The following is a 24,462-nucleotide window of genomic DNA, read 5'->3' as shown; positions in this document are numbered from 1 at the left end:
GAATGATTTTTTTCTTAGCTCCATCCATTTTCCTGCCAATTTCATCTTTTTTTTTTAATGGCAGAGCAAAATTCCATTATGTAAATGTACCACCTTTCTTTATCCATTCACCCATTGATGGACATCTAGGTTGTTTTCAATTTCTGGCTACTTCCCTGGCCAACATAGCCATTGGGTTCTGTGGGGCTGCTTGGCAGGAATCTGACATTGGCCAAGGACAAGGAAGTAAGCTAAGGCAGAAATCTAATTTTATGCTAGAACAAAGAAGTAGGCTTCAGGCAAGAATCTGATTTTGGGCTAGTACAGGGAAGTAGTCTCAGATATTTTGGTCATCCTGATAAGCCCTTAGAAACAGCGATCACTGGAGTGATCCTGGGACTTTATTACATTGCTTGTTCCTTGACTGTTTGTGTTCATTGTCTTGCTTATTCCTCAACCTAATACTGACTTATTACTTGCATGTAATTAAAATGGTATAAAAGCAGATTGGGAAAAAAATAAACCTATCTCAGCCTCAGAACTGGCTTGGGGCATGCTACAATGTTGTCTAATTGTCTTTTTTCTTTTTAATCCTCACTCCTGCACTGGAGAACCTGTTGACTGACTGATCTGGCTTGGTCAGGGTTCCTGGGTAATGGCTGTGGGAATTGGCTATGGATTGTTTCTTCTATCTATCTATCTATCTATCTATCTATCTATCTATCTATCTATCTATCTATCTATCTATCTGTCTGTCTGTCTGTCTGTCTGTCTGTCTGTCTGTCTGTCTGTCTGTCTATCTATCTATCTATCTATCTATCTATCTATCTATCTACATCATCATCTATTTTTTTAAGATAGTGTCCCTTGTAGCTAGACTAATCTTGAGCTCACATTGTATCTGAGAATAACACATTGATGATCTTCCTGCTCCTAGTCCTCCTGAGTGCTGGGATTACAAGCATTTGCCACCATGACTATTTGATGCTATGTTGGGGATGGAACACAGGGCTACCTGGATGCTAGTCAAATACTCTAGTTACTGAGCCACATTCCTAGCCCTTCGATGTTTTGTTTTTTATAAAATCTAGTCAGAGCACTTGGACCTATATGCAGATGCAAAGTGATATAGAGATGGTTCTCACTCTCAATTTTGGGTGAAGCCTAAACGTCTATAACAGTTCAGTCAATGCCTTGTGGCTGGGGTTCAGTCACCTTCATGGGCTGTGCTAAGAACTTGTAAATGGATTATTGGGCAGACAATCTTCTCCTGGCCAATAAGAGGGCAGAGTGTAGGGCCCAGGTGTCTTCTCTGGAGAGTGTTATGATTTACATGGGCCAATAAGAGGGCTGAGAGATAGGTCTTCCAGGGAGCTGGCCCCTCGCAGTGTCTCCTGGATGGTGAACAGCTGTTTGAGAGTGAAGAGAGGTGACAGTCTTGGACCTGAGCTGCATTTTCAACTTTTTTTTAAAAAAGAAGATTTATTAATTTATTATATGTAAGTACACTGTAGCAGTCTTCAGCCACTCCAGAAGAGGGCATCAGATCTCATTAGGGATGGTTGTGAGCCAGCATGCAGTTGCTGGGATTTGAACTCAGGACCTTTGGAAGAGCAGTCACTGCTCTTAACTGCTGAGCCATCTCTCCAGCCCTGTTTTCAACTTTGTGTATATTACAGGGACTGCATGTGTATTTTATTGGGTTGAGTCAGAGCTCTTTGGTTTGAAGAATGTTTCAGCAGCAAGAGGACCAGCATAAAGAATCCTTGAAAGCTTGCAAGAGCCACAGTGCAAATGTAGCACCTTGCTGGCAAGGTTCCGAAGATGTTGAGATCAAGTTAGAGGTTGGGCTGGTAGTCAGTCATCCAACCTTCACTATCTGACTCATAGACTAAGAGTGGTGAGAAGTCCAGCCTGTGAGAGAGTTTGGTAGTTTCCCAGAGGCCCTTGAGACACTCATATGATTTCTGCATCTTTCCTATCTCTAACCTCATTCATTTTTGCTTCCTGCCCAGAGCTGTCTTACTGGCCAAGGCTTCTTTCGCCCCCCCCCCCCCGATGTATTTTTATTTTAGTCGATATATTTTTTATTTACATTTCAAATGATTTCCCCTTTTCTGGTCCCCCACCCCCCGAAAGTCACATAAGCCCCCTTCCCTCCCCCTGTTCTCCCATCCACCCCTTCCCACTTCCTTGTTCTGGTTTTGCCTTATACTGCTACACTGAGTCTTTCCAGAACCAGGGGCCACTCCTCCTTTCTTCTTGTACCTCATTTGATGTGTGGATTAGGTTTTGGGTATTCCAGTTTTCCAGGCTAATATCCACTTAGTGAGTGCATACCATGATTGATCTTTTGAGACTGGGTTACCTCACTTAGTATGATGTTCTCCAGCTCCATCCTTTGCCTAAGAATTTCATGAATTCATTGTTTCTAATGGCTGAATAGTACTCCATTGTGTATATATACCACATTTTTTGCATCTATTCTTCTGTTGAGGGATACCTGGGTTCTTTCCACCTTCTGGCTATTATAAATATGGCTGCTATGAACATAGTAGAGCATATATCCTTATTACATGCTGGGGGAATCCTCTGGGTATATGCCCAGGAGTGATATAGCAGGATATTTCAGAAGTGAGGTGCCCAGTTTTCTGAGGAACCACCAGACTGATTTCCAGAGTGGTTGCACTAATTTGTAACCCCACCAGTAGTGGAGGAGTGTTCCTCTTTTTCCACATCCTTGCCAACACCTGCTGTCTCCTGAGTTTTTAATCTTAGCCATTCTGACTGGTGTAAGGTGAAGTCTCAAGGTTGTTTTGATTTGCATTTCTCTGATGACTAATGAAGTTGAGAATTTTTTAAAGATGTTTCTCTGCCATCCAAAGTTCTTCAGGTGAAAATTCTTTGTTTAACTCTGTACCCCATTTTTTAATAGGGTTATTTGGTTTTCTGGGGTCTAACTTCTTGAGTTCTTTGTATATATTGGATATTAGCCCTCTATCTAATGCAGGGTTGGTGAAGATCTTTTCCCAAATTGTTGGTTGCCGATTTGTCCCTTTGATGGTGTCCTTTGCTTTACAGAAACTTTGTAATTTTATGAGGTCCCATTTGTCAATTCTTGATCTTAGAGCATAAGCTATTGGTGTTCTGTTCAGGAACTTTCCCCCTGTACCGATGTCCTCAAGGGTCTTCCCCAGTTTCTTTTCTGTTAGCTTCAGAGTGTCTGGCTTTATGTGGAGGTCCTTGATCCATTTGGAGTTGAGCTTAGTACAAGGAGACAAAGATGGATCAATTTGCATTCTTCTGCATGCTGACCTCCAGTTGAACCAGCACCATTTGTTGAAAAGGCTATCTTTTTTCCATTGGATGTTTTCAGCCCCTTTGTCGAGGAACAAGTGGCCATAGGTGCATGGGTTCATTTCTGGATCTTCAATCCTGTTCCATTGATCTGCCTGCCTGTCACTGTACCAATACCATGCAGTTTTTAAGACTATTGCTCTGCAGTATTGCTTGAGGTCAGGGATACTGATTCCCCCAGAATTTCTTTTGTTGCTGAGAATAGTTTTAGCTATACTAGGTTTTTTGTTATTCCAGATGAATTTGAGAATTGCTCTTTCTAACTCTGTGAAGAATTGAGTTGGGATTTTGATGGGTATTGCGTTGAACTTGTATATTGCTTTTGGCAAAATGGCCATTTTAACTATATTAATCCTGCCGATCCATGAGCATGGGAGGTTTTTCCATTTTTTGAGGTCTTCTTCCATTTCCTTCTTCAGAGTCTTGAAGTTATTGTCATACAGATCTTTCACATGTTTGGTAAGAGTCACCCAAGGTACTTTATACTGTTTGTGGCTATTGTGAAGGGTGTCATTTCCCTAATTTCTTTCTCAGCCTGCTTATCCTTTGAGTATAGGAAGGCTACTGATTTGCTTGAGTTGATTTTATAACCAGCCACTTTGCTCAAGCTGTTTATCAGCTGTAGGAGTTCTCTAGTGGAGTTTTTTGGGTCACTTAGGTAGACTATCATATCATCTGCAAATAATGATTGTTTGACTTCTTCCTTTCCAATTTGTACCCCTTTGACCTCCTTATGCTGTCTAATTGCCTGAGCTAGTACCTCAAGTACAATATTGAAAAGATAAGGAGAAAGGGGGCAGTCCCTGATTTTAGTGGGATTGCTTCAAGTTTCTCTCCATTTAGTTTGATGCTGACTACTGGTTTGCTGTATATTGCTTTTACTATGCTTAGGTATGGACCTTGAATTCCTGTTCTTTCCAAGACTTTAAGCATGAAAGGATGCTGAATTTTGTCAAATGCTTTTTCAGCATCCAATGAAATGACCATGTGGTTTTTTCCTTTGAGTTTGTTTATGCAGTGGATTGCATTGATGGGTTTCTGTATATTGAACCAACCTCGCATCCCTGGAATAAAGCTTACTTGATCATGATGGATCATCATTTTTATGTGTTCTTGGATTCAGTTGGCAAGAATTTTATTGAGTATTTTTGCATCGATGTTCATAAGGGAAATTGGTCCGAAGTTCTCTTTCTTTGTTGGATCTTTGTGTGGTTTTGGTATCAGCGTAATTGTGGCTTCATAGAAGGAACTGGGTAGTGTTCCTTCTGTTTCTATTTTGTGGAATAGTTTGAAGAGTATTGGTGTTAGGTCTTCTTTGAAGGTCTCATAGAATTCTGCACTGAAGCCATCTGGTCCTGTGCTTTTTTTGGTTGGATGGCTTTGTATGACCCCTTCTATTTCTTTAGTGGTTATGGGACTGTTTAGTTGATTTATTTGGTTCTGATTTAATTTTGGTATTTGGTATCTGTCTAGGAAAATGTCCATTTCCTCCAGATTCTCCAGTTGTGTTGAGAATAGGCTTTTGTAGTAGGATCTGATGATTTTTTAAAATTTCCTCAGTTTCTGTTTTTATATCCCCGTTTTCATTTCTAATTTTGTTAATTTGGATACTTTCTCTCTGTCCTTTGGTCAGTCTGGCTAAGGGTTTATCTATCTTGTTAATTTTCTCAAAGAACCAGTTCCTGGATTCGTTGATTCTTTGTATGGTTCTCTTTGTTTCCACTTGACTGATTTCGGCCCTGAGTTTGATGATTTCCTGCCTTCTACTCCTCCTGGGTGAATTGGCTTCTTTTTGTTCCAGTGCTTTCAGGTGTGTAGTTAAGCTGCTAGTGTATGCACTCTCCATTTTCTTTTTGGAGGCACTCAGGGCTATGAGTTTTCCTCTTAGCACTGCTTTCATTGTGTCCCAAAGATTTGGGTATGTTGTGCCTTCATTTTCATTAAATTCTAAAACGTCTCTGATTTCTTCCTTTATTTCTTCTTTGTCCAAGGTGTCATTGAGTAGAGTATTGTTCAGCCTCCATGTGTATGTGGGCTTTCTGTTGTTTTTGTTTCCATTGAAGACCACTCTTACTCCATAGTGATCTGATAGGAGTCATGGGATTAGTTCGATCTTTTTATATTTGTTGAGGTCTGTCTTGTGACCAATTATATAGTCGATTTTGGAGAAGGTACCATGAGGTGCTGAGAAAAAGGTATATTCTTTTGTTTTAGGGTGAAATGTTCTATAAATATCAGTCAAGTCCAATTGGTCCAAAGCTTCAATTTTATTGTGTCCCTGTTCATTTTCTGTTTTCCTGATCGGTCCATTGAGGAGAGTGGACTGTTGAAGTCACCCACAAATTATTGTGTTAGGTGCAATGTGTGCTTTGAGCTTTAGTAAAGTTTCTTTTATGAATGAGGGTTCCCTTGCATTTGGTGCATAGATGTTCAGAGTTGAAAGTTCTTTTTGGTGGATTTTTCCTTTGACCAGCAAGAAGTGTCCTTCTGTATGTCTTTTGATGACTTTAGGTTGAAAGTCAATTTTATCTGATATCAGAATGGCTACTCCAGCTCGTTTCCTGAGACCATTGGCTTGTAAAATTGTCTTCCAGCCTTTTACTCTAAGGTCGTTTTTGTCTTTGACACTGAGGTGTGTTTCCTGTATGCAGCAATATGTAGGGTCCTGTTTCCTTATCCAGTCTGTTAGTCTATGTCTTTTTATTGGGGAGTTGAGTCCATTGATGTTAAGAGATATTAAGGAATAGTGATTATTACTTCCTGTCATTTTTGATGTTATTTTTATATTTGAGTGGATATCTTCTTTTGGGTTTGATAAAAGAAGGTAACTATCTTGCTTTTTCCAGGGTGTCGTTTCCCTCCTTGTATTGGAGTTTTCTTCCTATTATTCTTTGTAGAGCTGGGTTTTTAGAAAGATATTGTGTAAATTTGGTTTTGTCATGGAATATCTTGGTTTCTCCATCTATTGTGATTGAGAGTTTTGCTGGGTATAGTAGTCTTGACTGACATTTGTGTTCTCTTAGAATCTGCATGAGATCTGCCCAGGATCTTCTAGCTTTCATGGTCACTGGTGAGAAGTCTGGTGTGATTCTGATAGGTCTTCCTTTATATGTTACTTGGCCTTTTTCTCTTGCTGCCTTTAATATTCTTTCTTTGTTTAGTACATTTGGGGTTTTGATTATTATGTGACGAGAGGTATTTCTGCTCAGGTCCAGTCTGTTTGGAGTTCTGTAGGCTTCTTCTATATTCATGGGCATCTCTCTCTTTAAGTTGGGAGAGTTTTCTTCCATAATTTTGTTGAAGATATTTGCTGGCCCTTTCAGCTGTAAATCTTCACTCTCATCTATACCTTTAATCCTTAGGTTTGGTCTTCTTATTGTGTCCTGGATTTCCTGGATGTTCTGGGATACAAACTTTTTGCATTTTGCATTTTCTTTGACTATTGAGTCAATGGTTTCTATGGTATCTTCAGCATCTGAGATTCTTTCTTCCATCTCTTGTATTCTGTTGTTGATATTTGTGTCTATGGCCCCTGATTTCTTCTCAAGGTTTTCTATCTTCAATGTTGTCTCCCTTTGTGATTTCTTAGTTGTTTCTACTTCTGATTTTAGATCCTGGATGGTTTTGCTTTGCTCATTCATTCACTTGCTTGTTTGTGTTTTCCTGTAATTCTTTAAGAGATTTTTGTGTTTCCTCTTTCATGACTTCTGCTGTTTGACTCACTTTCTCCTGCATTTCTTTAAGTTTTTTTTTTTTTTTTTGTGTTTCTTGTTTATTGGCTTCTATCTCCTGAGTCTTATTCTCCTGAATTTCTTTAAGTGATTTTTGTGTTTCCATTATACAGGTTTCTAGCTTATTCATGTTTCCCTGTATTTCTTTAAGAGATTCATTTATGTCCTTTTTGTGCTCTTCTAGCAGCATTATGAACAGTGATTTTAAATCCAAATATTGTTTTTCTGGTGTGTTTGTGTAACCAGGACTTGCTGGTGTTGGAGAGTTTGGTTCAGATGCTGCCATTTTGCCTAGATTTCTGTTAGTAGCGTTCCTGTGTTTGCCCTTTGCCATCTTGTTATTTCTGGTGTTAGTTGGTCTTGTCTCTGGCTGGTATTTGTGCCTCCTGTGAGGCTGTAGGGCTATTTCTGCAACACTGTATGGCTGGGTTTCTCCTGTTACAGATTACTGATATGCTGTCCTCCTCTTGATTGCCCTTGGAGCCCTAGTGTGCCTTGCCCCAGGTTGTCTGTGTGAACCAGGCGGTGCCCATTTGCTCCTTCAGTGAGTACTGATGGTCTATGCTGCGGGACTTTTTCCGAGTGCTGGTCACTCTGCTGGGCAGCCGATCTCCCAACCGGGTTGGTGCACACAAGGCTAGCCTAGCTGCTGAGGCCCTGAGTCTAGGCAAAAGCCTTGGCCAAGGCTTCTTATTCTGCTTCTGGAGGTGAAGGGTGTTGCTGTGCTCTCTGATAAATCAGTCAGAGGGACCTATGTTTTTCTCCCCACTAAAATAGCCTAGAGCACGACTCATTGGGAACAGGTAGAAGGACAATGCAGAGAGGACAATTCGAGCTTGATAGTGGCGAGAGGTTCCCTGAGCTTTGTCAGGCTTTCTCTTTCCTTCTCCACCTCTATCTTTTTTAGTCTTTTGGCTCGGCTGCATTTACTCTTTAATTAATTAGAAATTGTGGTGTAGGACATCAACCTTGAGATTTAACTATTTTATGCAAATGATATAGTGGTTCTAGTTAAGTTCATAATGTTGTACAAACTCTCTACTCTCCAATCTCAGACTCTCTCATCCACAACCAATTCTATTCTCATTAAGTGGGAACCCTCCCCTCTCTGGTGTCGTTGGTACGTGGTAACTAGTTACTCTTTTTTGTCATACAGCTATCTTTTTCTCTGAGGATAAGAATTCTCAGGGCCTCTATCCCTTCTAGGTATCAAGGGAAACAGTGCTCATTTTTCCAGTGCTAATACTGACAACAGCAAACCCATCAAACCAGAGTTTAGTGCATAAGTGCATTTCTTAGTGCACACGTGCATGCCTGTAGCCTCTGCATGACTGAGTGTTACAAGCTTGTGACTGTTGTGTGGTTTTCCCTCAGGGAGAGGTGAACAAATGTCTATTCACACCAGATAGGTCACCTATGATGAAACAAAGAAACCATTTCTCCAAGTGTGACTTAGTGAAGCAATGAGTTTATTGGGGTTACTTACAGGAGCATGAGTGACTCACAAAAGCTGGAGCTTTGAAACTCTGTGTACAACTTGCAGGAAGCTTCCTCAGTGAGTCTCCTCTTCCCCAGCCCCTGTTTACTTCTTTTGCTTCCTTAGGGAGGACCTTGTGACTCTTGCAATTTTCTGAGTTTCCTAAGTCCTGTAAGTTTCATAAACTTCCTGTGCTACATGAGCCTCACCATTCCCTCTAGGAGAGAATGTTTCAATTGCAAGGAGATAGCTATGCAACAGGGACTTAAGCAGAGGAAATTGCAGTTTAATCATCTTGTGCTTTGGCAGCCAGACTCTTCGGTTGTAAACCAGAACAGCTGAACACTCTTCAGCCATTCCTCAAGTCATCATAGATTTGCTTTTTGGACTTAAGGAATCTTCTATTTTATTTCTTATTTGCTTTGAACTGCTACACTGAGTGGTTCATTTTGTTCTTAAGGATTTAAAATAAAGACAGTGAGTCCTAGGCTGTGTGTGTGTGTGTGTGTGTGTGTGTGTGTGTGTGACTCAGTTGGTGTCTCAGTTACTCTTTTTTGTTTTTTTTTTTATTTTTTTTTAATTTTCTATATTCTTTGTTTACATTCCAAATGATTTTATCTTTCCTGGTTCCCCCTCCCCATAAGTCCCATAAACCCTGGAATGCAATAAGGACACATGCTCCACTATGTTCATAGCAGCCTTATTTGTAATAGCCAGAAGCTGGAAAGAACCCAGATGTCCCTCAATGGATGAATGGGTACAGAAAATGTGGTATATTTACACAATGGAATACTTCTCAGTTACTTTTTGATTACAGAGACAAAACACTATGGCCAAAGCAACTTGTAGAAGAAAGTCTTCAGTGGGAGTTCATGGTTAGAGTCCTTGAGCATTGTGGCTGTTAGCATATCGGCGTGGTGCTCCAGGTCTGGTGTTGGAGAAGTTCTAAAGAGAATTAACCTACGTCCCAAGAGAACCGCTTTACCCCTCCTCAGGGTAGTACTTTCAGTCACTTCTTAGTAGTCTTCACCTCTTACAGCTTCCATCACCTCAACACTGGCACACTGAAGGTCAAGGACCCAGTATATGACTATTCATCCATAATGGGCTCAGCCCATTGTAGATAAAGTCACCTCTGGGATGCTGGTACTGGATTCTTTAAAAAAGCAGGCTGAGAAAGTGATAAGTGCAAATCAATAAGTAGCACTCCTCCATGACTTCTGCTCCTGCCTCAGCGTTCTTGCCCTGTTTGAGTTTCTGCCTTAGCTTCTTGACTACCCTTGGATTAGTTGAGCCATAGCCTGCAATTCACTCTAATAGCTCTTATTTATTATTTTGCTATATGTATGCATCCTATAATTCTGTTTCTCTAGAGAATTCTGACTGATACAGAATGTGGTATCAGGAGTACAACTCCATTTATTCCATTTTCAATTGGGCTTTTCTTTAAACATCTTATTACCTTGAGCATAGGATTCAGCTCCAACATGACATTCTTAATGTTCCTTTGCTCCTCTAAGTATACATTTATATTTCTCTTTGTTCAGCTTGTTCCTTTTCATTGAATATCTGCATGAGAGTAATCACTAATAACTATGAGACAAAGTCAATACTAGGCTGTCTTGCAATCTTTGCCAATGCCATTAATCCAAAATTCTTTAATTTGGGCTCCAGCAAACTTTTAGGACAAGGGCAAAAGGCAGTCACATTCTTTGCCAAAATATTACAAGGATGATCTCTAGAGCACTTGCTAATATTCTTCACCTCTGAAACCTATTGAGATGGGCTTCCATAGTTCATATCCACCTCATCACTACAATCTTCCATGTTCCTACCAGGATGGCCCAGCAAGTCCTGCTTAAAGCATCCAATCACTTTTCTAGTCCAAAGTCTTTCATAGTCCTCTAAATAATAACATGGTCAGGCCTGTTACTTCAGTCCCTGGTACTAAATTCTGTATTAGCTACTGTTCTGTTGCTGTGAAGAAACACCATACCTAAGGTAACTAAGATTAAAAAGAATCATTTAATTAGGCGTTTGCTTATTGTTTATTCATGGTGGGAAGTAGACAGGCAAGGCGTTAGAGCATAGCTGAGAGAGTTTTGCATCCTGATTCCCAGGCAGCAACACACACACACACACACACACACACACACACACACACACACACACACACGGTGGGCACTGGTCTGGAGTGGGCTTTTGAAACCTCAATGCCCACCCCTAGTGACACACCTTCTTCAACAAAGCCATACGACCTGATCCCTCTGATCCTTCTCAAATAGTCCCATGTTCTTTCAAATAGATGAACCTATGGGGCCATCCTCTTTTGAATCACCACATTCCTTGGCCCCCACAGCCTTGTAGCCAGATCATAATGTGAATGCATTTAATCCAACTTCAAAAGTCCTCAGAGTCCTGCAGTCTTTTTCAAGTCTTTTCTGAGACCCGGAGCAATCTTTTAACTGTAACCCCTTATAAAATCAAAATAAAAAAGCAGATCACATACTTCAAACACACAATGGCACAGAGTATACACTTTCATTCCGAAGGGAGGAAAGGGAGCTTAGTGAGGAAACACTGGGCCCTGACAAAAGAACAAAGAGCAGCAGGGCTGACCCCAGGCCCTGTATCTCTGTGTTCACTTGTGAGGCCGTAGGTGACTCCTTGTAGCTCCCACACCTCTCAGCTTTGTTGACTGCAACACACTTGTCTCTCCTGGACTGGGTCCACACGCAGTCTGTAGCTTTCCTTGGCACGTGTCTCATGGCTCTGGCCTTTACAACGTCTTCGAGTCTTCACAGCCCAGGCTTCGCCTTCACAGGTTCACAGGCCTCTCCTAACCTCCACACAGGGCCTCCCCTGACACACACCTGGCCTCAGCATCTTTCCTTATCAGCGGAGGAAGATTCCACAACCCTTTCATTCCTGTATCCTTCATGACTCTAAAGCCAGAACCACACGGCTGAGGCTGCCAATGCATGCTGGAGCTGGAACTTGGCCCCTTGGATCACATTTGTATAAGCGTCTGGTTGTTGATGGTTTCTTTAATTCCTTTTCACTAGGAAGCTTAGCTGGGTGGATTTGTGATGGCTGTGCTTCCTTGTCAACTTGATTGTATCTGTAATTAGCTAAAACCCAAGTCACTGGGCACACCTAGGCTTGCTGTAGGAAGACCCACCTTAAATCCAGATCACTTGAGGTCAGAAGACCTACCCTAACTCTGGGCCACATCTTTTCACAGCAGCCTTTCTTTTCCAAAGGACTTGGAAGAGGCTTTTGCTCTTTTCTGCATGCTCCCTACACTTGCATCACTGGCAGTAAAACTCACTTCTTTGGGATTCTAATGTATACTGAAGGTTAGCGGAGACGTCCAGTCTCATGGACTGAACAGCTACTGGATTCTCGGACTTTCCATTGGGAGACAGCTTTGGTGAACTAGTTAGACACAGCCTGTAAGCCTGTAAGTCATTCTAATAAATAACATTCTTTTAGTTCTGTTCCTCTAGAGAACCCTGGCCAATACAGTTTTCCTCAATTCAGGATATGTAAATCTAATAAACCCTTTCTTCCCCATGCTGCTTTCAATCATGGGGTTTTGGTTATAGGGTTGCAGTTATAGTACCCCTAACTAACATAGTGATTTTCTGGATTATTTATTTATTTTTTTATTGAATATATTCACTTACACTTCAAATGTTATATTCTTTTCCAGTTTCTCTCACTCCCAGAAAACCCCCAACCCCTACTCCCTCCCGCTGCCTCTGTGAAGATGCCCCTCCACCCAACACACATCCACCTAACCCCCCCCCCCCCCACAATTTCCCCACTCTGGGGCATCTATTGAGCCTTCATAGGACCAAGGACTGTTCCTCCCACTGATGCCTGACAAGATGTTCCTCTGCCACAAATGCGGTTGGAACCATGCGTACCCCTTGTTTGATGACTTAGTCCCTGAGTTCCCTGGGGGGTCTGGTTGGCTGACATCATAATTCTTCCTATTAGGCTGCAAACCCCTTCAGCTCCTCCAGTTCTCCCTCCAACTCCTTCATTGGGGACCCCATGCTCAGTCCAATGGTTGGCTGCTAGCATCTGTCTCTGTGTCTGTAAGGCTCTGGCAGGGCCCATCAGGAGACAGCCATAATAGGCTCCTGTGGCGAGCCCCCCTGACCGGCAGGGAAGAAGACCACCGACACGAGGATTCTTCTCTTATCACACTTTTATTGGAGTACCGATGGATTAATGGAGAGTTGAAGATGAGAGGCGAGGGAGAAGGAAAGGGAGCGGCATATATAGGCAGGACAGGATGTTTCTACTATAGATAAGCTAGTCAGGCTGGGATAGGCTGCTTGCTGTTGCCAGGCAGACTTATGCTGGGACAAAGGCCAAAATGAGATGTTTACTGCACTCCTCGGCGCCATCTTGTAATGGCGTTTGGTGTGGATCGCCACACTTCCCCCTTTTCTTTTGTTTGAACAAGGTACTAGGCCAGAAGGCCAGAACAAAAAATTCTCCCGCCTTGGACGTGGCATACCCTGGTTGGCTGTGACTCATCATCTCATAGGCAGAGACTCAGTGGTGGGCATGCATGTGCACTCGGCCTGTATTTGGCTCAACAAAAACAGGAAGTAGGCGCCATTTTGTGCTATGAGGGCTAACAGGTAACCTGGTTAGAAGGTGGAGACAGAGATCGTCCCTCCCTGTTGGTAATTAAATCATGTTAGACCATGTACGGGGATATCCCCTAGACTCCTTGCCACATCCGGGGTATCCTCGACCTGTCCTCTGCCGTTTTGTTGGGAGAGGGGAGACTTGGGCAGGCAACCCCTATGCTGGACGATATGCCTCCTGGAGGTAATTTTAACCTCCATGCGATACCTCGTTCAACAACCTTCCCAGGCGCTAGTCCAGACACTCTGCCATGTGCAATGAGCTAAACTCCAGGCGTGCAAGAGCTGTTTGGACCGGCTTTCTATTGCCTCAGGATAGGCAGCCATACTTCTGCGGAGGTTCTATTCTCCAGAGCCGCAAGTGCCTGCGCAATGACCACTTCGTCTCATTACTTTGGGTTCTGAGCTTACAGACCAACTATAACAGTAATACCAGCCCGCGGCAGACAGTAAAAACAAAGTGTTCCTGCCAAAGGAACTCGAGTCTGGTTAAAAACTTGCATTTTCAGATCGATCTGGTCTTTAGATTTACAGGGTACCCCGTAATGGCAACGGGTGGAGTAAAATTGAGGAAAAACATTGGATTCATTATGCACAGGCACTGGTATTGGCCACGTGCGAGAAAAAGACCAAAAATAACTTTCACTGGCGATCGTCAGGTGAATCAGCCACCACAGCATCATTATTCTTCTCCACATCTTTGTCACTGGGATTCGAATCCTCCTCTCTTGGGCTTTCAACTCGGCGAGTCAGCCTCTCTGGAACCCAGATCGGATCAGCTCGGTCCTGTGGAAAAACACAAACAGCTCCCCTGGATCTCTGAATCACAGGATCCGGTCCATACCAGTTATTGTCCAGCACATCCTTCCACATGACGTGCATGCAAGGAGATAGAACTGAATTTACGTGCCTGTCGGCGGCAGTTGTATTGGACTCTTTAAGATTTAAGAAATTAAGTGTAAAGAGAGCTAGAGATGTTCTTTCTCGTGGGGTAGCATGTTCAGCTATTCCCCCTTTTTGTTTAATTAAGTAAGATTTAAGAGTGTGGTGGGCGCGTTTCACAATACCTTGCCCTTGGGGATTATATGGGAGGCCAGTTAAATGAATCACATCCATTTGACTGCAAAACTGTCGAAAATTTTTGAAAAGTATATGCTGGTCCATTGTCTGTCTTGAGGAGTCTGGGTTTGCCCCAAGCACTCTATGCCTCGAGGCAATGTTGAATTACATGTGAGGCCTTTTCTCCTGTTAGAGGTATAGCATACATAATGCCAGAGTATGTATCAATAGAAACATGCAAATATTGAAGTATTAGTGGTCGAATTCCCCGTGGGTTAATTCCCATGTGAGGCACAGGCAAAATTGACAACAATTTTGACATTGGGTAACTATTTCTCTAGCTTCTTTTCTAATCATTGAAAAACGGTGACGTAAGGTTTCAGCCATCACATGAAAGCACTTATGAAATTCTTTTGCAGCTTCTGTCTAGGAAAACAGTGCAATAGCCACGATCTTGGTGGCTTTATCCGCCAATTCATTTCCTAGCGACATAGGACCAGGGAGGCCCGAGTGTGCTCTGACATGAGTAATATAAACAGGGAATCTTCTATTCACTAATACAAATTGTATTTGTTGAAAATTATTAGCAACTCTGCTGGAGGACTTTATTATCCCAGCTTTCTCAAGAAGGTTAACTGCATTAACTACATAAGAAGAATCAGACACAATATTAAGCAGTCCTGGGAAGGTCTCAAGAACCTCTAGTACTACTAAACATTCCACAATTTGAGATGAGATTTCATTATATTGTTTAGATACTACCTTGCAATTAACTACATAAGCACCTATACCAGTTTTTTATCCATCAGTATATACCATGATTCCATCTGGGAGTGAATTTCTGGATGTCACTCGTGGAAATACTACAGCCTGACTCAGGGCAAATTGCAAAATTGGATGCTTTGGATAATGATTGTTAATCTGTCCAGCAAAGGAGGTAACTAAAATCGCCCAATCATTGGATGTAGCTGCCAAAATTTGAAATTGAAAGGAGCATTATTTGAAAACTTTTAACATAATTTGTAATTTAACCACCTGTGAGGAGCCAGGCTGATATTGGCACAAAACCGGCTCATTGTGCTCGATCATACAAGCTCCACAGCCTATTTTTGATCCATCTGTAAATATATTGGGGGCACCTGGTAAGGGTGCTTGTGCAGTTACTTTTGGAAACACCGCAGGATGTTCCTTAAAAAATGAAAGCAAAGGATATCTGGGATAATGATTATCTATTAATCCATCAAAACAGCAGTGCAATATGACCCAATCATTAATTGTTCTGCACAAAATCTGCACCTGAGAGGCAGTATAGGAAATAATCAGTGATGTAAGATTCTTCTCAAAAAACTGTAGGCATTGTTGTATCTCTAGAAGGGTCAATTTTGTAATTGCAGTAGAGTAATGATCAATAGATTTTGCTGGTGAGGCTCTAGGATGCACCCACAACAAGGGACCTTCTTGCCATAGCAGGCCTGTAGGCTGCAAAAAGGTAGACAAAATGCATAAAGCAATTTTCTCCTTTTCTTTGAAGCGAAACAACACTGTATCTTGTAAGCCTTGACTCTAGCCTCTTGTGTCAATATTTGGTATGAATCTAAGACCGAATTTTAATGCCTTTATAATTTCTATATAGCCTTATTAATGTTTTATAGATCTACTTACCTTTTGTTACCATTATATTTTCTTTTGAATCATGTCCAATAACTTATGAATCAATATTCTATAGTCAAGGCATGTAAAACATTTATACCTTTAAGACCAATTAGAAATAAGGATGAAGCAATTACACAAATCTCATTAATTTAAACCAAATATATATATTTTTCCAGCTGTAATTTCAGGGGAATAAAACACCTTGAACCCAACCATCACCACAGTAGAAATTTTTCCCAAGAGAATTAACCATTAAGTTTGAGACTGCTGGTCTCTTAAAAAGTATGTGAAGCTCCTTTAATCATCTTCTTCTGTGTAAATTGCAGACTGACAGGACTGCCAGTAAATAACACCCCCTTTTTACCATTTTATGTTTTCTTTTTAACACATAACATAAACACAACAATCATTCAGCCACTCAAACAATAGACAACATAAATTGACACACATATAGACAAGTTTTTGGTGCACCAAAAATACGCAACAGACAGAAATGGAACTTAATGTCCCAAAGAGATACAAATACCTTAACCAGAAGTAATAATATCTCCATAAGGATTCAGAGAGAAAATAGGACGTCTCCCATTTTCTTCTGTTTCCTGGAAAGTTTTAAAATTAGCTTTTAACCGTTATTATTATTATTATTATTATTATTATTATACTTTTAATACTATGTCTTATACATGAAAAAACTGCTTTTCAGAAACCTGCTTTTTCTCTTGTTTAAGAGTTAACCTCTTATCTTCTTTTCTTCTGGGAGTTCTGCCAGAGAAGGGAAGAAAAACACAGTGACCTTGTAGAGAAAAACACAGTGACCTTGTAGAGAGAGGTAGGAGGGGGGAGAGCCCAGGATTTTCTTTGTCCGGCCGTTTTAACTGTCTCTGACTTTTAAAGAATAAATTTTTTCTTCTAAAGAATTTAGCTCGAATAGGCTGCATAAATTCCTCAGGTGTGATCTAGCTCTCCGTGGAGCTCCTTTAAGAGGGCTATACTTAAAGCAAGCTCTTGCTTTCCCAAATAACCACGCAGGCTAGCAAAAAGCTGCTTTTAAAAGGAGGACAGGGGAAGAGAAGGGGGCTAGAAAAAGGAAAATCATTTGAAATGTAAATAAATTATATCGAATAAACCACCGGAAGGGCGATACGGGCCACTGGTCCCGCGCCTACTCTGGCTTTGTTCAAAATTGGCTACCGCCCATAACGATTGCTCTCATACTCTGCAGCAGTTTCTTCAAGCTCCTCCTTGTCCTCCTCCGACAATCCTTCTACTACCGAATCATCTGAAATTTCTAAGTTTGCAAACTCTTCCAGAACTGGATATAGGGGTTCCTTTTTACTTTCCCCTTGTTTTATTTTTCTTTTCTTTTCCCTTTTATTTCTGTTGTATTTTGCAGGCCTGTCTTCCTCCCCTTTTGACTCCGCTTCCAAGAGACTATCCTGTTGCGAAGCCAAAACTTTGCGCCCCTGCTTAATCAGCTCCATGTTCTTACTGTCCTTGAGGCACGAATGGACCAGCTTCCATAAAGGAATTGATCCTCGGCCAATTCTATCCTCCTGTTTTGCTCTTTCAAGGTCTTCTCCTAACTTTTCCCAGCAGTCGAGGTTAAAATCACCCAAAACAGCGAACCACGGCGCTGCCTTATCAATATCCTTCACTATAGTTTCTACTGTGCGCGGTGATATCTTCAGTCCTCTCTGCTTTAGCAGACCCTGTATAAGGGCTGCAAAGTCACAGGTGCCAGGTCCAGCCCCCAAGTTGTTGCCCACACTGCCCACTTATCTACGAGGGACTTACAGTACAGCGAGAAATGCCGCTTTATCTATTGCGGTCTTACTTTCGTTTTTTTAAATCCAACAAAGGCACTCCTCGCCAGGTTTATGGCAACGAAGCCAAAAACAGCACAGAAGAATCACCACGACTGCACAGAGAAAAAATCCAGCAAACATCAAAGGGTCAGCAGGGTAGTCGAGCCACATACTACTTACTTGGGGAGACTTACTCACTCCATGTGTAGAGTTCTGAATCCTTCTTGGGCCCCTCAGACGTGTCCACTGGACCTACTTCCCGGGTTTCGGCACCAGCTGTGGCGAGCCCCCCTGACCGGCAGGGAAGAAGACCACCGACACGAGGATTCTTCTCTTATCACACTTTTATTGGAGTACCGATGGATTAATGGAGAGTTGAAGATGAGAGGCGAGGGAGAAGGAAAGGGAGCGGCATATATAGGCAGGACAGGATGTTTCTACTATAGATAAGCTAGTCAGGCTGGGATAGGCTGCTTGCTGTTGCCAGGCAGACTTATGCTGGGACAAAGGCCAAAATGAGATGTTTACTGCACTCCTCGGCGCCATCTTGTAATGGCGTTTGGTGTGGATCGCCACAGGCTCCTTTCAGCAAACACTTCCTGGCATCCATAATAGTGTTGGGACTGTTTATAGGATGAATCTCCAGGTAGGACAGTCTGTGGATGGCCTTTCCTTCAGTCTCTGCCCCACACTTTGTCTCCATAATTGCTCCTGTGAGTATTTTGTTACCTTTCTCAGAAAAACCGAAGCATCCACACTTTGGTCTTCCTTCTTCTTGAGCTTCATGTGGCTTGTGAATTGTATCTTGTTTATTCTGAGCTTTTGGGATAATAACCACTTATCAGCGAGTGCATACCATGTGTGTTCTTTTGTTGATTGGGTTACCTCATTCAGGATGACACTTTTTAGTTCTATCCGTTTGCCTAAGAATTTCAAAAATTCATTGTTTTTAATAGCTGAGTAGTACTCCATTGTGTAAATATACCACATTTTCTGTATCCATTCCTCTGTTGAAGGACATCTTGGTTCTTTCCAGCTTCTGGCTATTATAAATAAGACACCTATGAACATAGTGGAACATGTGTCCTTATTACATGTTGGAGCATCTTCTGAGTATATGCCCAGGAGTGGTATAGCTGGGTCCTCAGGTAGTACTATGTCTAATTTTCAGAGAAATTGCCAAACTGATTTCCAGAGTGGTTTTACCAGCTTGCAATCCCACCAACAGTGGAGGAGTGGTCCTCTTTCTCCATCATCTGCATCTGCTGTCCCTTGAGTTTTTCATCTTAGCCATTCTGACTGGTGGAATCTCAGAGTTGTTTTGATTTGCATTTCCCTGATAACTAAGGATGTTGAACATTTCTTTAGGTACTTCACAGCCATTGAGTTTCCTCAGTTGAGAATTCTATTTAGCTCTGTACCCCATTTTTAATAGGGTTATTTGACTCTCTGGAGACTAACTTCTTGAGTTATTTGTATACACTGGATATTAGAACTCTATCGGATATAGGATTGGTAAAGATCTTTTCCTAATCTGTTGGTTGCCATTTTGTCCTATTGACAGTGTCCTTTGCCTTACAGAAGCTTTGCAATTTTATAAGGTCCCATTTGATTCTTGTTTTTAGAACATAAGCCATTGGTGTTCTGTTCAGGAAAATTTCCCCTGTGTTCAAGGCTCTTCCCCACTTTCTCCTCTATAAGCTTCAGTGTATCTGGTTTTATGTGGAAGTCCTTGATCCACTTGGACTTGAGCTTTGTAAAAGGACATAAGAATGGGTTGAGTTGCATTTCTCTACATGCTGACCTCCAGTTGATCCAGCACCATTTGTTAAAAATGCTGCCTTTTTCCCCCACTGGATGTTTTTAGCTCCTTTGTCAAATATTAGTGACCATAGATGTATGGGTTCATTTCTGAGTCTTCAGTTCTATTCCATTGATCTACCTGCCTGTCACTGTATCAAAACCATACAGATTTTTTTTTCACTATTGCTCTGTAGTACAGCTTGAGGTCAGGGGTGGTGATTCCCCCAGAAGTTCTTTTGTTGTGGAGAAAATTTTCACTATACTGGGTTTTTGTTATTCCAAATGAATCTGTAGATTGCTCTTTCTAGCTCTATGAAAAATTGATTTGGAATCTTGATGGGGATTGCACTGAATCTGTAGATTGCTTTCAGCAAGATGGCCATTTTTACTATATTAATCCTGCTAATTCATGAGCATGGGAGATCTTTCCATCTTCTGAGATCTTCGATTTCTTTCTTCAGAGACTTGAAGTTCTTGTCATACAGATCTTTTACTTGCTTGGTTAGAGTCACACCAAGGTATGTAATATTATTTGTGACTATTGTGAAGGGTGTCATCTCCCTAATTTCTTTCTCAGCTTGTTTAGCCTTTTGAGTAGAGGAGGGTTACTGATTTGTTTGAGATAATTTTATATCTAGCCACTTTGCTGAAATTGTTTATCAGCTTTAAGAGTTCTCTGGTGGAATTTTTGGGGTCGCTTAAGTATACTATCATATCATCTGCAAATAGTGATATTTTTACTTCTTCCTTTCCAATTTGTATACCTTTGACCTCCTTTTGTTGTCTAATTTCTCTAGCTAGAACTTCAAGCACTATTATTGAGATGATAGGAAGAGAGTGGGCAGCCTTATCTGGTCCCCGATTTTAGTGCAATTGCTTCAAGTTTTTCTCCATTTAGTTTGATGTTGGCTACTGGTTTGCTGTATACTCCATTTACTTGTTTAGGTATGGGCCTTGAATTCCTGATCTCTCCAAGACTTTTAACATGAAGGGATGCTGAATTTTGTCAAATGCCTTTTCAGCATCTAATGAAATGATCATGTGGCTTTTTTTCTTTGAGTTTGTTTATGTAATGGATTACATTGATGGATTTCTGTATATTTAATGATCCCTGCATCCCTGGGATGACGCCTACTTAATCATGGTGAATTATCTTTTGGAAATATTCTTGGATTCGGTTGGCAATAATTTTATTTAGTATTTTTGCATCAATGTTCATATGGGAAATTGCTCTGAAGTTATCTTTCCTTGTTTGTTCTTTGTTTGGTTTAGGTATAAGCATTATTGTGGCTTCATAGAATGAATTGAGTAGTGTTCCTTGTGTTTCTATTTTGTGGAATAGTTTGAAGAGTATTGGTATTAGCTCTTCTTTGAAGATGTGATAGAATCCTCCACCAAACCCATCTGGTCCTGGGCTTTTTTTGGTTGGGAGACTGTTAATGACTGCTTCCATTTCCTCAGGGCTTATGGGACTATTTAGATTGTTTATCTGATCCTCTGTTGTTTTAAAACTGTTGTTTTAACATTGGTGTCTGGTTTGTGTCTAAAAAACTGTCCATTTCAACCACAGTTTCCAATTTTGTTGAGTATAAGCTTTTGTAGGATCTGATGATTTTTTTTTTGAATTTCCAGTTTCTGTTGTTATGTCTCTCTTTTCATTTCTGATTTTATTAATTTGGATACTGCCTCTGAGCCCTCTGGTTAGTCTGGCTTAGGGTTTACCTATCTTGTTGATTTTCTCAAAGAACCAGCTCCTGGTTTTGTTGATTCTTTGTATAGTTCTTTTTGTTTGTATTTGGTTGATTTTGGCCCTGAGTTTGATTATGCTGTCTACTCCTCTTGGGTGTATTTGCTTCCTTTTGTTTTAGATGCCCATCCCCCATGCTGGCTGACTTTTTTGTTATTGTTGCTTTTGACTTTTGATTGGTTCTTTGTGAGTCATGCACCCCTGTCCCACTCATCTTCCCAGCCCCCTGTATCTGATTTCTGCCCTTGCAACCTCCCCCACACAAAGAAAATAAAAAACATATAAACAAACAAAAATAAACAAAACAAAGCAAAGAAAACATCTCATGGTGGAAGCTATAGTGTGCCACAGTATGACTGTCCCACAGTATACCTCTCTGTCCACACATCTTCACTTGCAAATGTTCATTGCTATGAGTTGTTGGTCTGGTTTGAGGTTTCTGGCTTCTATCATAGCATCAGTATTGGACACTCACAGGGACTTATCCTGTTGCTGCCTTGTGTCATGGTGACCCTGCAGCCTTGGATCTGCAGGACTGGCCCTTTCACCACTCCAGCAGCTCACAAATAATGTAGATTTTGGTGTGTGTATGTGTGTGTGTGTGTGTGCACGTGTGTGTGATATCTCCTGAGCCTTGCTCAGAGTGGGGTTGAATGACAAAACTTTGAAGTTTTTCTTAAAGCAAAAGAGAATTGACTCTATTCCCCCAACACCTTTCCTTATGGTATCTGCCAATCTCAGCACTTGGGAGGCAGAGGCAGAGGCAGAGGCAGAGGCAGAGGCAGAGGCAGAGGCAGAGGCAGAGGCAGGCAGATTTCTGAGTTTGAGGCCAACCTGGTCTACAGAGTGAGTTCCAGGACAGCCAGGGCTACACAGAGAAACCCTGTCTCAAAAAACCAAAAAAAAAAAAAAAAAAAAAAAAAAAAAAAAAGTCACAAGCACGTGATTGGGCCGAAGAGACTCCACACTACCAAGATCTCTTTCATCTTTGCTTTGTAATTAGTGCTTTAGTTTTCTTTGAGGACTTCTGTTGAGCAAGGTGATATGGCACAGGGCTGGAATAAATTTGGTATGGAAACCATGGTCCTTTTTCCTCATCAAGAAAACACAGAAGCATCTAATGTCACAGTGAATGGAAAAAACCCTAGTGTGCTCAAGTCAACTTCTCCTGGAGCTGAGCTTCCGAGCCGGACATTGCTTCAGTTTAGGAGAGTTAGATAGATGGCTGCCAAGGGTTACCTACAAAAGGGTGCTCAACCTCAGGAACCTTCAGCCTGCTCCTCACAATATGCAGTTTCCAAAGCAATTCAGTTGAAAAATGAGAGAGAGCCTAGTGGCATGACATTTCATTCTTTTGAATAGTTTGTAAGAAAAAAAAAGGGGATGAGAGTATTTTGTTGCCATGGCAACTTGAAGGGACCTGAACTGCCTGATGAGACAGTGGGGTTGCCAATGCTCCGTCTTGATTCAACATGAGAAAAACAGGGCTGCTGTGGGTTGGGCACTGGGTGGGAAATATTCCGTTATCCCTGCACAGTCCGCCATACTGAGTGATTGTTAAAAAAAAAGGGGGGGGGGTTAAATTGAACGTGTGCACAGTGACGGTGTCCGATGGGCATCTGCTCATGCACAGCCGCACCTGCAAGGCACTCTGCTTTGCTGCTCTAGCTTCCATTCATGCACTGCTTTGAAGATGCAACCCCACGGGGGAGATCCCTTACTGACTGGCCCTCCGTCAACCACAGCCTGTAGATAACGCACCAGTCATTCCATTCCACCCTGTATCCTTTCTCCCACACAAGCTGTGTCCTCTGAGAAATGACAATAAGGTTTACTTTCCTAATGCCTGTAAAATCTAAATGGCCAAGTGGCTTGCATCTGTCTTTCATTCTTCCTCTTTTCCTGAGTGCTTACTGGGTTGGTGGGTAAAGGCTTCCAGCAGCTGCTGCAGGAGCGATGGCTTAGGGGTCGAAAGCTCTAGATGATCTTTCTGAGGACGCAGGCTCAGTTTCCATCACTCACAACCACCTACAACTACAGTTTCAGGGGATCTGGAGCCCCCTTCTGATACCAGGTGTATGCCTGGTGCTTGTACATAAACACATACAGTAACACACACACACACACACACACACACACACACAATAAAAATAAATAAATAATAAGAACCCCAGCAGCATCAGCACCACCTGGGAGCTTGTGAAAAAAATGCAAAACTTAGAGCTCTACCCAGTTGAAAGCAAACAAACAAATTAAAAAAACAAACAAACAAAAAGTTTCTCCACCCAGACCTGCTCGATCAGCGACTGTATAGGGTAGGGCCTACGACTTTTGTATGTATTCATTTACTTGCTTGTGTGCATTACGTGTATGAGTGGAGGCCAGGGGGATGATGTCTACCTATTTTTATTAATTTATTTTTCTGAGACAGTGTCTGTCACTGGCTAGTCTGGCTGACCACGAAGGCCCAGAGCTCCAATCTCTCTTTTTTTCCAGTGCTGGGATGTCAGGCCCATCTCACCACACTGGCTTTTATCCTCATGGGTCCCGGAGATCCGACTCAGGCCTGGACTAGCAGGGCAGGGGCTTTCCTACCCAAGCCATGGGGATTTCTTTTGGAGAAGTCTCTCAGGTGACCTGGTGCACCTTAGGCTGAGCATCTGTAGGAGATGCACGTTTTTTTTTTTTTTTTTTTTTTTTTTTAACTTTCTCAAGCATTACCTATGAAACTAATGAATGTGAGGCAGCGACCATGAGTGTCAGCAAACAAGTTTCAAGGAGCCCTTTCCTTTGCCTAGATCAGGATTTTTCAGAAGGAGCAATCTCTGAGGACATCCCTCGTGCTTAATTTCTGGCTGGCATCAAGCAGACGGGTGCTGGGCATCAGGTGATCTGTGAGATGCAGCTTGGACTTCCTGTTAGACACAATCAAAATCCTCACAGGAGCAAGAGACGTCAGGTGGATTTAGGATACAGTGGCTGGAAAGACATTCTTGAAGATGGAAAACTGTATGTAAGTGCATGGGATTCAAAAGCAGAGCATGCTCAGATGGCTGGGTACAGTTCATCTGGACTGGGTGAAGCTCCTGCAGGGTCCCATGAACCCTGTTAAAACAATCAATCAATCAATCAATCAATCAATCAAACAAACAGGTCCTACCAGGCTCTTGCAATTGGGAAT

At 41.8% G+C, this 24,462-nt stretch overlaps 1 long non-coding RNA gene across 1 annotated transcript; it reads right to left on the bottom strand.

Annotated features, from left to right (window-relative positions):
* Positions 1 to 12,745: 12,745 nt before the first annotated feature.
* Positions 12,746 to 18,302, bottom strand: LOC127678809 (uncharacterized). Its single transcript, XR_007976628.1, has 2 exons — positions 15,936 to 18,302; positions 12,746 to 15,841 (listed from the first exon to the last, which is right to left on the bottom strand). It is a non-coding gene; the product is annotated as an uncharacterized LOC127678809 (long non-coding RNA).
* Between the last annotated feature and the right edge of the window lie 6,160 nt (positions 18,303 to 24,462).

This window comes from Apodemus sylvaticus, chromosome 2, assembly GCF_947179515.1.
Source record: "Apodemus sylvaticus chromosome 2, mApoSyl1.1, whole genome shotgun sequence".
NCBI classification, from domain to species: domain Eukaryota; kingdom Metazoa; phylum Chordata; class Mammalia; order Rodentia; family Muridae; genus Apodemus; species Apodemus sylvaticus.
This window is presented reverse-complemented; position numbering and strand designations above follow the sequence as displayed.